Raw genomic sequence first — 14,899 nt, 5'->3', positions numbered from 1 at the left:
AGAGAGAGAGAGAGAGAGAGAGAGAGAGAGAGAGAGAGGTCTTCTAGTACATAAGTTAAAAAAGATGAGATAAACCATAACTTAATCACATGGGATATCTCATAGTTCTGCTTCATTTACATGTTTTATTGAAAGATTTCTTCATAAAGCACTTTCAGCAGGTTTTGATTTCACAGGCTTCATTCAGTCTGAGATAAGGTGAATTCTGCTTTTCACAATACATATAGGACTTTGTAAGAGAAGTTCTTTCTAGAACAATGTTCATTGTATTCTGTGGACATAGTGGATCTGATGATGTTTTGTTAACAATTGGGGTTTTTGTGAAAGGATGGGGATGCCTATTTGTCCATGTCACAAAATTACAACAAAATAGTAACAAAAATAAACTCGAGTTGGTCATCTCATTTTCAAATTCAGTAGTCCCTGATGCAGAAGAGGATTTTTACTTAATTTTAAAATCTAAAGTGACTTGGTAGGTTGACTTTTGAGAGAAAAGGAGCTGATAAAAGTTGAAAGTCAACCATCTCTCTTAAATCAGAAACACTAACAGTTATTCCAGCATACAGAGGACCTACTTTTTTGTAGAATCCTCCAGAATTTTCTCAACCTTGCCATCTCATATGAGTGTTTCTTCTTAATTTCTAAGTCTTGTATTCTTTACAAAGAACATGCTTTCTTATGTTCTGTTGCAAAGTTAACTGAGTAGAAAGGCAGACTTTTAAAACTGAGAGAAACCATAAATGAAACTATTACAACTTTTAAGTGTAGATGTTTTAAAAAAAAATCCAAGGTCTAAGAAGGATGACTGAAGTGTTCAAAGACTCAAGTAAAGATCGAGACTAAAAGGTAGATGCCTTTCTATTACATTGCACATTTTCTTCAGGCTAATTGATCATAGAAAAACTATCTGCCAGATTCCCATACATGTTTTCTTTCCTCATAATGATCTTCTAATTTTAATTTGATTATCCTTTAAACACACTCAAAGTCTCTTGGACACTTTTGAATTCACTAAACTTACACTGAACTGAAGAACTCTAGAGAGGATTTAGCCAGGGCTAAATGCATAAATATGGTAAATTATTAAGAAGCCACTCTGGTTACTTGATTTATTGACATTGGCAAATACCACTTCAGAGGAATGTATAAAGATATGATTTTAAAATAAATATTGATGGTCCTGGAGAAATCATATGTTGTTCTTGTAGTGGGCTTGGCTTTCAGCTCCCACATAGTGGCTTAAACTATGTATAACCCCATTTCAAGGAGATCTGACACACCTCATCTACCCTCTGCATATACCATGCACAATCACAGTGTACAGATATGCATGCAGGCAAATACACATTCACACTCAAAAATGAATAAAAATTTAATAAAGGTGAACCCAATATTGAGCATGCCAAGGCTGTCCTAAAACGCCCACATTTTATTACACAGATCTGCTTGGCACCACTGAAGAACCCCATTAGCTCAAATTTCAGTAGGCAAGAATGTAAGGTTTAAGTGGATTTAGGCAAAGGTACAGTGAGCCAAGTGTGTAGTCATGGCAAGACAAATACATGCTATTCCAGAGAAGGAGTTTAGTTTATTGAGGTGGGAAATGCCTACATTTTTCACAGTTGTTATTTTGTTCATATGCTACTGAATAATTCACAAATATGTGTGTTTTTCTTTTTAATAGAGCCTAATGAGTTTTAAAGAGGGCTATAATAAATTTTCATATGTAATATTAGCAAAGAAACAAGCCCCAAGGGGGGGAAAACCTGGGTCTTTCGGGTCAAAATCTTTCATTCTTTTCTTAAGATCTTCAATTCAGTTCTATTTAGTTTGAGATATTATTTCATTTTCTCACTTCTGCAACTAGTTACTGTTAGTATTTTTCTGTCACCATGAAATTGTTTTCATTCTGTTATTGAAATGACCTCTAATCTATCCCTCAAACAGGCTACATGAAACTCATACATTCAGTGCTCTAAAACAAGATAAAATACATATGTAGTATACAAATATTTCATAAAACTAAAACATTTGATATCATCTAAGGGAAACATACTGCTTTTAAAATTATTTACTTAAAAATTAACTCATTTCAATGCATTTTAAAATCTTTTTTCAATTAATTTCTTTTTGTTTTGAGATTATAATAAATTATTTCATTTCTCCTTTCCATTTCATCACTCCAAACAATCCCATTTATCTATCCCCTGCTTGATTTTGTCAAATTCTTCATGACTCTGTCTCTCTGTCTCTCTCTCTCTGTCTCTCTCTCTGTCTCTCTCTGTCTCTCCCTCTGTCTCTCTCTCTCTGTCTCTCTCTCTCTGTCTGTCTCTCTCTCTCTCTCTCTCTCTCTCTCTCTCTCTCTCTCTCTCTGTATTTCTAAGTCTAATGTGCTCAGTCTGTATTATGTTAATTGTATGTGTGTTTTCGGGGCTGACAATACAATCTTTAAAATGATAGCTTCTCTCAGGGATTCCCTTCCATAATATTGAATTTTTTGATATTTTAAAAATGAAATAAGGCATTATAGTTGTGACTATTTTAGTTTCGCTTACAATAATTTGACTTGGGACGCATGTTAATTCAAGATGAACTTGTATAGTCTATTCTTAAAATACTGAAAATGTGGCAAGGGCAGGATTACTTCCACGTTCAAGACTAATAATGCTGGTAACTTGAAGTTGATGCCTGTTTTCTATTCTGAAATTCATAGAGATATTGAAATTTTTACTAAACCCACACTGTTCGGGCTCTGTATATATAACAACAAAGGCTGTGTGGCATCACACTTGCTTCCAACATGGTTTACTGACCATTTTAAGTCCATTTTTTCCACCACTCAGAAAGTAATATTTTTCAGAGTATTACTGCTCATTGGCAAAGCCTCTGATCATGTAAGGGCTGTAATGAGCACATACAATATTTATGGTATTTTTTATGTCTGTTGACAGGATATCTATTCCGCATTCCAAAAATTACAGTGTGATTTTTTATTTTCTTACCATTTAAGACATGTGTTTTGCAAAGCTACAGCTGTGTTCTGGTTTAGTTTTGCTCGCTGGATAAAGAGCAGTGAAATCAATGCATATATAATTGTTTGCTTTATTCAGATGGAGTTTGTCACTCTAACACACTTTACAATCACCTGCTTAATGAATGGCACTATCCACACCATGACTTCATCTTTTCATGGCCAACTACTCTTGAGTATGAGGTCTTCTAAGTAGTATGGTTGATAGACCCACTGATTAAACTCTATTGAAGAAAATTGATTTTCCCTCTCCCAACAACTATCAACTGCAAATAGCTTCTTGTATGTGTGAGGCTTTGTGGCTGCTTTCTATTCTCTGTACTGGGATTTTTTTTTCTGTCATGAGTTTGTGTAAGTTTGTGCATGCTCTAAGATCATATGTGTATCACCCTTGTTGTGCTGGGATAATTCTTTTTCCTTGGAGTCATCTACCACCTTTGGCTCTGATAGTCTGTCTGCCTCCTCCTCTACATAGATCCCTGTGATAAATACATTCAATTTAGGGTTGGGTGCTCCAAAATCAATCTCTCTCTCTCTCTCTCTCTCTCTCTCTCTCTCTCTCTCTCTCTCTCTGTGTGTGTGTGTGTGTGTGAGAGTGTGTGTGTGTGTCTCTCCCTCTCCATCCCTCTCTCTCTTTCCCTCTCCCCCTTTGGTAATTTGCATCTTTTCCAAGAAAAAGCTTCTAAATGGGGGCTGAATGATACTAATGTATAGACTTAGGTTTTTGTCATGCCCATTTAGCAGAATAATGGTTCGTTTTCTCCTAAGATTTATCTATCTAGTTGCTGGTTCTTGACATCCTTAACAACTATTTCAGTAACTAACACCCACAGAAGTCATAATTAGAGTTAATTTTGACTAAAAAAATATGTAGTGAGACAATTTATATAGTCTTTTAATCATTGCCTCCATGTTGTATATAATGTACACATAAAACTATCTTTAAAAAGAAAATACTACCAAGGGTAGAGTTTTAAGTTTTCATTTTAGGTACACCAGGATTACATATCTCTACATATTAAGTGAATTTATATAATTTAGAGGGTTCATAAGAAAGATATAATTAATTATTATGCTACTTAAAGAGCGCTTTTTTCATTAACTTCTATGTTTGAAATTACAAATAACCCCTTACTTAACATCATAAGATTCTCTTATAAAAAAACTAACAAGGTGATTGTTCCAGTAATTATGTTTTTTACTAGCCCATATTTTATTTATTTATTTATTTATTTATTTATTTATTTATTTATTTATTTACATTGCAGATATACACGTTTTATTTTGCCAGTGATGGCCCTGGTTTCTTTTTGAAACATGGACATTCTAACTTACTTTCTCAGACAAGTTTTCTTTGGATACATTGGCCTACACTATCAGTCCACTGTCAACCTTTTGCTCTCAGACAGCTGGAAATGGGAAGGGTAGCCCATATTTTATATAAGGAAGAAAATTAAAACTACATAATTCTTCTTAAAATACCCACTAAATCCTTGTAAAAGTTTACATTCTTTAGGGTTTCACTTGCTTTTTGCTTTTTGAGACTAGGTGTCACACAATCTAGTCTATCTTGACCTTGCTATGTAGCTGAGGATGGCATAAAACGTCTGATTCTTTTGTCTGTATCTCCTGAATGCTAGAATTGTGGTCATGCACTATCCCTCACCGTTTATGAAGTGCTGCTCATTGAACTTAGGGCCTCAAATGTAGTAGGCAAATAATCTACCAAAAACAAGCCTTATCTTCTTGGTTTTATTTGACACTCATACACGACAGGATTCAATCATTAAGGTGCAAGATAAATGTTTAAGCATTTTTAGCTAAAAAAGAGAGCTCTACTATGTGCGTTTAATTCCCTTTGTGTTATAATGTTTGCTTATTATGCATATGCGAAATACTGCATTGCTTTTCTGCATGAAATATTTAAATATTCATTGATCCCTGGTATTATTTGAATAATAGACTTTGTCCAATTTAGAATGTTAGCTTATAAACAAACATGTTGTGACCATCAATTTATCTAACTAAGACCAGTACATTAATAAAAAAAATATATCTTTATATCGTTAGTGGCATTTATAAATACAATTACATAATAAAGAAAATAAAATAATTAATACCTAATAAAAATATTTATTCTAATTGAAAATCAGGATAGTGTCTTAAAATATTAAATTGTGCAAATTAAAAAAATCTATACTGTGCAAAAGCCTAAGTGACAATGACATATGTAAAATGACAATATAATTTCTCAGTGAACTGAAAGTAGGTGAGAAGACTGTACATCATTTCATAATCTCAAGCAAAGCCCAAACGCTTTAAAACAGAAATAGCCCTTCTTCTGGACGAGCCAATTGAAACAGCAGCAGGGATCCACTTTACTCTGCATTAATTGAATGAGCATTTAAGCTTAAGCTATTTCTTCTGATTTGACAAGGGAAGATCGAGGCCTGGCTTTTTTCCAATAATGAATTCACTGTATACTGAATTATAAGAAAGTGTTAAACTATCAGTGTTTAAAAAAAGAACGGCAGGAAGAAAGGAAGGAAGGAAGAGAAAAAAGCATAAACCATTTTTTTTTTTCCTGAGCAGCATTCATTTTCTGCCCTGCCAGCAAACTCATTTTCTACGTGTTCTTTTCCAGCCCTCACAAAGCAAGGCAGAACCCCAGCATTCAGTTACTGTTTTCATTTTAAGTTTGTTTATGTAGTGTAATATTCTAATGTCATTTTACTTGGGACTGTATATTCTGTGAGCCTACATTTAATTTAAACAAACAAGCAAGTGTGTAACATAGAAGAAAGACCTTGTGGCAAAATTGTATATTCAAATTAGGTTTTGGAAATCTAGCCCAGCCACCTTCCTTTATATGGTCATTTAAAAACTGATCAGAATTATAGCTCAAATTTCTTCTCTTATAAGAGTCATAAAGGGCTCAAAACTGATCTGACATTTTATTTTTAAGCGTTATATTCAAATAGTGTTCTTTTTTTCTGTTTTTTCAAAACCTAAGTCTGGGTTTAAAGATGGCTTAGTGGATAAAGTACTTGCCAAGCAAACATGAGGACCAGATTCAGATCTCCAGAACCCACATAAATGCAAGGCATGCATGACTACCACAAGTCAATCTAGATTTGGAAGGTGAAGAATGGAGATTTCTGGGAGGAACTGGATAGCTTGTGTAGATGAGCATCAAATCTGGACATCAAAATGCTCCAAGTTTAGGGAGAAACCTTATCTGAGTAAATAAATTTTATAATGATAAAAGAACATATTCAATATCAAATTAATGGCTCTACACACATGCACTATAGACACAAACATACCTACTGAAACAGGCACACAAGACATGTTTGTACTCATGCAAACACATGTATAACACTCCCCCCTACACACATATACTTGTTCAAACAGAAGCTGATTCTGCGATATTTCTCAAGACCATACTTCTATAAATATTTTGTAAATTCTTAGCAACTATTGATAAAATAAATCAAGGACACAATTTTTTTTTATTTCATATAAAACAAAAAGTCTTTGAATATATCATAAAAATATTGTACACGGGAGAATCAGGGATGCGGGTCTGATGGGGCTGCGCTGCTAGTGACCATTACACAGAGAGGTCTGGCCAAAGCATGTGGAGAGCACACAGAGTCCCCATTGGTTCAGAGGAGCAGGAGTTCTGCCATGGGGATTCTGTATCCACCCTGATGGCCCGTGCATACAGACCTGGTGCTCTGGACATACACCACTGTGAACAGCGGAGATCCAAGGACTCAGGCCTGGTGATACTGCACTGAGAGTGGCCTGGGCACAGAGAGGTCTGGGCTGCGCTCACGGAAAGCACGTCCCCCCATTGGTTCAGGGGAGCAGAAGCTCTAATATGGGGAGTAGGTTTCCACCTAGAGGACCCTTGCTTGCAGAACAAATGCTTGGGCCATCTGCCACCAGGAGCAGCAGAGATCTGGAGAAATGGGTAGGGTGCACAGGAGAAACAGGAACCACTCACTGACAACAAGACCACTTATAATCAAAGACAACAAGATGGCAAGAGGAAAGCGAAAAAACATACGCAATGGAAACCAAGACAACCAGGCAACACCAGAATCCAGGTCCCCCATTACAGCAAAAAGCAGAATGCCAAACACTCCAGAAAAAGTAGAATCAGACCTGAAATCATACCTCAAGATGATGATAGAGATCCTTAAACAAGAACGGGAGGAAAAGCATAAAGAAATAGAAGCTTTTAAAGAGGAAACAAGAAAAACACTCAAAGAGCTCAAAGAACTAGAGGAAAACAGAACCAAAGAGATGAAGGAACTGAAGAAAAAATTTAAAATTGAAATGGAAACAATAAGAAAACCCTAAATGTGACAGCACTGGAGGTAGAACTCCTAAAAAAGAAATCAGTAGTCACAGATGCAAGCATCTCCAACAGACTACAAGAGATAGTAGAGAGAATCTCAGGGGGCCAAAGACAACATGGAAAACATAGAAAAAACAGTCAGAGATTGCAAAAGCCAAAAAGCTCCTAGCCCAAGATATCCAGGAGATCCAAGACACAATAAGACCAAACCTAAGGATAACAGGAATAGAAGAGGGCAAAGAATATCAACTAAGAAGCACAGTAAATATCTTCAACAAAATTGTAGAAGAAAACATCCCTACCTTTAAGAATGAGATGGCAATGGACATAAAAAAAAGCCTACACAACTTCAAATAGAGTGGACCAGAAAAGAAATTCCTCCCTACACATAATAATCAAAACACCAAGTAGCCAAGCAAAAAAGAATACTAAAAGCAGTAAGGGAAAAAGGTCATATAACATATAAAGCCAGGTCAATCAGAATCATACCTGACTTCTCAAGAAAGACTATGAAAGCTAGAAGATCCTGGATAGACATCATGCAGACCCTAAGAGAACACAAGTGTCAGCCCAAGCTGATATACACAGCAAAACTCTCAATCACCATAGATGGGGAGACTAAGATATTCCAGGAAAAAAACTAAATTTATACAATATCTGACCACAAACCCAGCACTACAAGGAATTTTATGTGGAAATCCCAATACAAGGAGGGAAACTATATCCTACTAAAAACAAGAAAATACCTAAGCAATAAAACTTAGAGAAGAAAGACACACAGGCACAATTCTACCTCTAAAAGCAAAAATAGCAGGAAACAGCAACCACAAATCCTTGATATCTGTTAACATAAATGGACTCAATTCCCCAATAAAAAGACATAGGCTATCAGATTGGACACATTAACAGAATCAAGCATTTTGTTGCTACAGGAAACTCAACTCAGAGACAAATACAGACACTATCTCAGAGTATAAGGTTGGGAAAAAAGCTTCCAAGCAAACAGCCATAAGAAGCAAGCTGGAGTGGCCATTCCAATATCAAATAAAGTAGATTTTCAACCAAAAGTCATCAAAAAAGGAAGGACACTTTTTACTCAATAGAGGGAAAGTTGTCAGGAAGAACTCCCAATCCTTAACATAAATGCTCCAAATACAAGAGCATCCATATTCATAAAAGAAGCCCTACTAAAGCTCAAAAAATACATTGCACCCCACAAAATAATAGTGGGAGACCTCAACACCCCACTTTCATCAATGAACAGATCACAGAAACAGAAACTGAACATGGGCACAGTGAAACTAGCAGAGGTTATGAAACAATCGGAATTAATACGCATCTACAGAACATTTCATCCCAAAACAAAAGAATACAAGTTCTTGTCAGCACCTCATGGCACCGTCTCCAAAACTGACCATATAATCGGTCACAAAACTAGCCTCAATTGATATAAAAAGACTGAAATACTACCATGCATCCTATCAGATCACCATGGTCTAAGACTGGTCTTTAATAACAATATAGACAACAAAATTACATATACACAAGGAAACTAAACAATGCTCTATTATATGAAAGCATGGTCAAAGAAGAAATAAAGAAAGAAATTAAGGTCTTTCTAGAATTTAATGAAAAGGAAAACACAATATACCCAAACCTATAGGCTACAATGAAAGCAGTACTGAGAGGAAAACTCATAGCTCTGATGGATTCCAAAAAGAAACTGTAGAGAACATACACTAGCAACTTGACAGCACAGTTGAAGCTCTAGAACAAAAGGAAGCAGATACACCCAAGAGGAGTAGATGGCAAGAAACAATTAAACTCCAAGCAGAAATTGACCAAATAGAAACAAAAATAACCATTCAAAGAGTCAACAAAACCAAGAACTGGTTCTTTAAGAAAATTAACAAGATAGATAAACCCTTAGCCAGACTAACTAGAGGGCAGAGAGAGAGAGAGAGTATCCAAATTAAGAAATCAGAAAGGAAAGTGGAGACATAACAACTGAAATGGAGGAAATTCAAAAAATCATCAGATCCTACTACAAAATCCTATACTCAACAAAGCAGAAAAATCTAGAGGAAATGGATGAATTCCTAGAAAGATACCAGATACTTAATTTAAACCAGGACCAGGTAAACCATCTAACTAATTCCATAACACCAAAAAAAAAAAAAAAAAAAAAAAAAAATAGAAGCAGTCATCAAAACCCTCCCAAACCCCCCCCCCAAAAAAAATCCCAGGTCCAGATGGGTTCTATGCAGAATTCTATCAGATATTTATTGACAAACTAATACCAGTACTCTCCAAACTATTCCACACAATTGAGTCAGATGGAACACTACCTAACTCATTTTTCTAGGCCACTATAATCCTCATTCCTAATGCACACCAACACCCTACAAGGAAAGAGAACTTCAGATCAATCTCACTTATTAACATTGATGAAAAACTACACAACAAAATCCTTGCAAACCAAATCTAAGAACACATCAAAATTGTCATTCACTGTGATCAAGTAGGCTTCATCCCTGGGATGCAGGGATGGTTTAATATATGGAAATCCATCAATGTAATCCACCATAGAAACAAACTCAAAGAAAAGAACCTCATGGTCATCTCACTAGATGGTGAGAAAGCACTTGACAAAATTCAACGCTCCTTCGTGTTAAATGTCTTGGAAAGAACAGGAATCGAAGGCCCATACCTAAACATAACAAAAGCAATATACAGCAAACCAATAGCCAATATCAAACTTAACGGTGAAAATCTTAAAGCAATCCCACTAAAATCAGGAAATAGACAAGGTTGAACATTCTCCCATTACATAGTACTGGAAATCTAGGCCAGAAAATTAGACAGCACCAGGATATCAAAGAAATACAAATTAGAAAGGAAGAAGTAAACATATCACTGCTTGCAGATGACATGATAGTGTATGTGAGTGAGACCAAAAATTTGACCAGAGATCTTCTACAGTTGATAAACAAGTTCAGCAAATTGACTGGATATAAAATTATGTCAAACAAATCAGTAGCCTTCCTCTACTCAAAGGACTAACATGCAGAGAAAGAAATTAGGAAAAAGATACTCTTCACAGTAGTCACAAACAATATGAAATACTTTGGTGTGACTCTAACTAAGCAAGTGAAAGAACTGAATAAAAAGAAAGTCAAATCTCTAAAGAAGAAAATCAAGGAAGATCTCAGAAAGTGGAAAGATCTCCCATGTTTATGGATTGGAAGGATCGACATTGTAAAAATGTCCATCTTACCAAAAGCAATCTACAGATTAAAGGCATTCCCCTGCAAAATTCCAACCCAATTCTTCAGAGTTAGAAAGAGCAATTTGCAATTTCATCTGGAATAATGAAAGACCTAGAATAGTGAAATCCATCCTCAACAAGAAGAAAACATCTGCAGGAATTACCTTTCCTGACTGTAAGCTATATTACAAGGCAATTGTGTTAAAAACTGCATGGTACTGGTAGAGAGGTAGGCACGTGGATCAAGGGAATAGAATAGAAGATCCAGAAATGAGCCCTCACATATATGGTCACTTGATTTTGAACAAAGGAAAAAGGATTTTTTTCAATGAAAAATAGTGTTGGTACAACTGGCACTCAACATGCAGAAGAACAAAAATAGACCCTTTCTTATCTCCTTGTACAAAGCTCAAGTGCAAGTGGATCAAAGATCTCCACATTAAACCAGGTACACTGAAACTATTAGAAGAGAAAATAGGGAAAACCTTAGAACACATAGGCACAAGAGAAAATTTGCTGAACAGAACACCAATGGCTCATGCTCTAAGGTCAAAGATCGATAAATGGAACTTAATGAGATTGCAAAGTTTCTGTAAGGCTAAGGACACTGTCAAGAAAATAAAATGACAGCCAACAGTTTGGAAAAGGTCTTTACCAACTCCACATCTGATAGAGGCTTAATATCCAAGGTATACAAAGAAATCAAGAAGTTAGACACCAGAGAATCAAACAACCATAGTAAAAATGGGGTACAGAGCTAAATTTTTCAATCAAGGAATATTGAGTGGTGGAGAAGTATCTAAGGAAGTGCTTGACATCCTTAACCATCAGGGAAATGCAAATCAAAACAACCCGGACATTCCATCTCATACCAGTCAGAATGGCTAAGATAAAAAATTCAGATGATAGCAGATGCTGGTGACACAGCGGAGTAAGAGGAACACTTCTCCACTGTTGGTGGGGTTGTAAACTGGTACAACCACTCTGGAAATCAGTCTGGCAGTTCTTCAGAAAATTGGACATAATACTACTTGAAAACCCAGTTATTCCACTTCTGGGAATATACCCCAGAGCTACTCCAACATACAACAAAGACACATGCACCACAATTTTCTTAGCAACCCTATTTGTAATAGCCAGATGTTGGAAAGGACCAGATGTCATTCAGTAGATGAATGGATACAAAAATTGTGGTATATTTACACAATGGAGCTATCAGAATCAATGTCTTTATGAAATTTTTAAGAAAATGGAAGTATCTTGAGACTATCATCTTGAGTGAGATAACCCAGTCACAAAAGAACAGACATAATATGCAGTCACTGATAATTGGATACTAGCCCCAGAAAGCTCTGAACACCCCAGAAACAACTTACAGAGTATATGAAGTTCAAGAAAAACAAAGGCAAAAAAAAAAAAAGAAAGAAAATAAAAGAAAAGCCATTATGCTTAGTCATTACACACCAAGAAAACTTTGACTATTTCCAGGTTAATTCTTGTTTGAGATGTATTTTATGCTCATTGTAACTAGTAAGATTTTCAGGCATACTATCAAACCTTTAAAAAAAATCAAATACTGACAAAAACGTATTCATAGACTTTTATGCAAAAATGCTTTTAAAATCTGTACATTTATCTTTTTTTAAATATTGTTGTTCAAGTAAAGAAAGAAAGAAAGAAAGAAAGAAAGAAAGAAAGAAAGAAAGAAAGAAAGATGGGATAAATGATTACAAAATCCGGAATGTGGGATAGCCATAATTCAGGGGCTCTACTTGAAGTAGGATTCGCCCTACACATTCTCCATATTGCTAAGCATATGTTTTAATGTACATAATTTTCTAGAGAGAACTGGGGAGAACTAGTACAATGTTTATTATCCTTTCTTGGAATGTAGACAATAAATTTTAATTACAAATGTAAAAATAAGAAAATTTGTACACTTCATTAGACATGAAACAGCACAAGGAAATGATTGAGTCTTGAAAGGACTAGTTTCTAGTTACTAAAATATGTACGTAGTGCTAACTATAGTATCATGTCTGTCAAATTATTTTTAAAAAGTGGACTTTGATCTGGCGTATGCAGTAGTCATTTTATGTTGATTTCTTTGATTATGATTTTATGGTCTAGAATGGGGTTTGATCTAGGATAGATGCCTATGCCATTTTTTTAAAGTTTCCTAGGCAATTGCCTATCACTGGCTCCAACAAAAGGGGGGAAATAGGAAAACTCTATGTGAAATACATTTAGGTCAAGTCTTCATTCTCCCAAAGTTCATTTATGAAACATTATTGTTTTATTTTATTGTCTGCTATGCACAATGCAATAATTTCACTTGCTTATTTACTTTATTTTTTTTTAAGACAGAAGGGCAAAACGTTCATCTTTATCAAAAGATTTCTTATGCAAGTTTCTGCCAGGTGACCATAATTTATTGCAAAAGTACTTGTTATTTTGATCATTGGTTCTCTTTCAAACATAATTTTTAAACTTTGAACAGCAGTTTTCATCCATGTTTTGGCTTCAAACTTCAAGATGAATGGCTATGCCTGGAGCAAGAGCATTGGGAAGGATGAAACTGAGAATATAAAGGAGAAACTTGAGTTCTTAGAGCCCTCTGTCCCTAGGTTAGCTCTAAGGAAAGGATAATACGTCAGAGAAGAGAACTCTGAGAGTTGCAAGAAGTAACAGAATCAGAAATGAGCTTCCTTTTCCACAACCCCATGTTCACGTTATCTTATTTTAATTTTAATAACATCAATAATCAGGAAGCAAATTCTGTGAAACATGATGACAATATATTTCAGAACAAATTTTTTTTTCATGAATTTGAGAACTCTAAGTGGAGGTATTTTGAACTTTATAAAATCACCGTTTTTGGACCATTAGAGCATCAATATGGAGAATCAATCAATGACATGGTTTCTAGGCACTCTTCTCTCTTCCTGCTGAAATAATGTAGAGTGGCTTTGTTTAGTGCAGCTGTGATGCACCTAGCACTCTCATTGGGGATTCATACTCTCATCCATACAGGAATCTGGGACTTAAAGTACCATTCCCCACTTTTACGTACATTCAAAAAGTCATAGACAAGAGCCTGTCTGTTTCTTTTACCAAGAAATCCTATAGACAATTAGGAAGTAACTGAAAAACTGTTAAAGTAAGTGTATTAATTCCAAAACCATGATCAAAATGGTACACACACATACACACATACACACACACACATAACAGAAAAGTCACACTTGAAATCTTCAAGAAGTTCTAGTAATTCATTGAATAGTTAACATGGCATACATAAGGTTGGATTTACTTCCACTTAGTAGACCAAAATTGCATTTTAAAACATAATGAATAATGGCCTATCATTATATTAACTAGTTACTAAATGAGTATGTCTAGCAAAAGTAATTATTTCTCATTAAAAAATCTCAGTGACACACCATCCTTATGTATGTATGTATGTATGTATGTATGTATGTATGTATGTATGTATGTATGTATGTAATTTTGGCCTGGATGTAATCATTTTTTTAAATTTTTATAGATATTATCTGTATTTACATTTGAAATGTTATCCTTGTTGCCCACTGTTCTCCCATCCTGCATTCCCCTCTACTTGTCTTCACAAAAGTGCACTAGCTCTCAATTACCCTCTCCGCCTCAGTGCCTTGGCATTCTCCTACATCAGGAAAAAGTGCCCTCCCTGGACCAAAGGTCTCTTCTCACATTGATGCCAAAAACTGCTATTCTCCCCTGCATATGCAACTGGAGCCATGGGCTTCTCCATGAGTGCTCAATGGTTGGTGTTCTAATCCATATGAGCTGTGGAGGATTTGGTTGGTTGACAATTTTGTTCTTCCCATGAGGCCGCAACCCCCTTCAGCTGACTTTATCCCCAACCCAGCATCCTCACTGGGGTCCTCAGTTGCATGACACTGGCAGAGCCCCTGAGGAAGCACCCCTATCTGGTTCCTGCCAACAATCAACAATAATGCATGGACCCTGTGGTTGGTTGTGCATGTGGTGTATCCCAAGTGAGGAAACCCTTAAACTATCTACTCTTAAATCCCTGTTCTTCCACTTGATCCTGTAATTCATCCTGTGAGTGTTTTGTTCTCCCTTTTAATAAGGACTGAGGCTACAACATTTTGACCTTCCTTCTTTTTGAGCTTCATAAGGACTGTGCATTGTTTCTTGAGTATTCAGAGCTTTCTGGGGTTAGTATCCA

This window comes from Micromys minutus (genome assembly GCF_963924665.1).
Source record: "Micromys minutus genome assembly, chromosome: 5".
NCBI classification, from domain to species: Eukaryota; Metazoa; Chordata; class Mammalia; order Rodentia; family Muridae; genus Micromys; species Micromys minutus.
Note: the sequence above shows the minus strand (reverse complement) of the source record.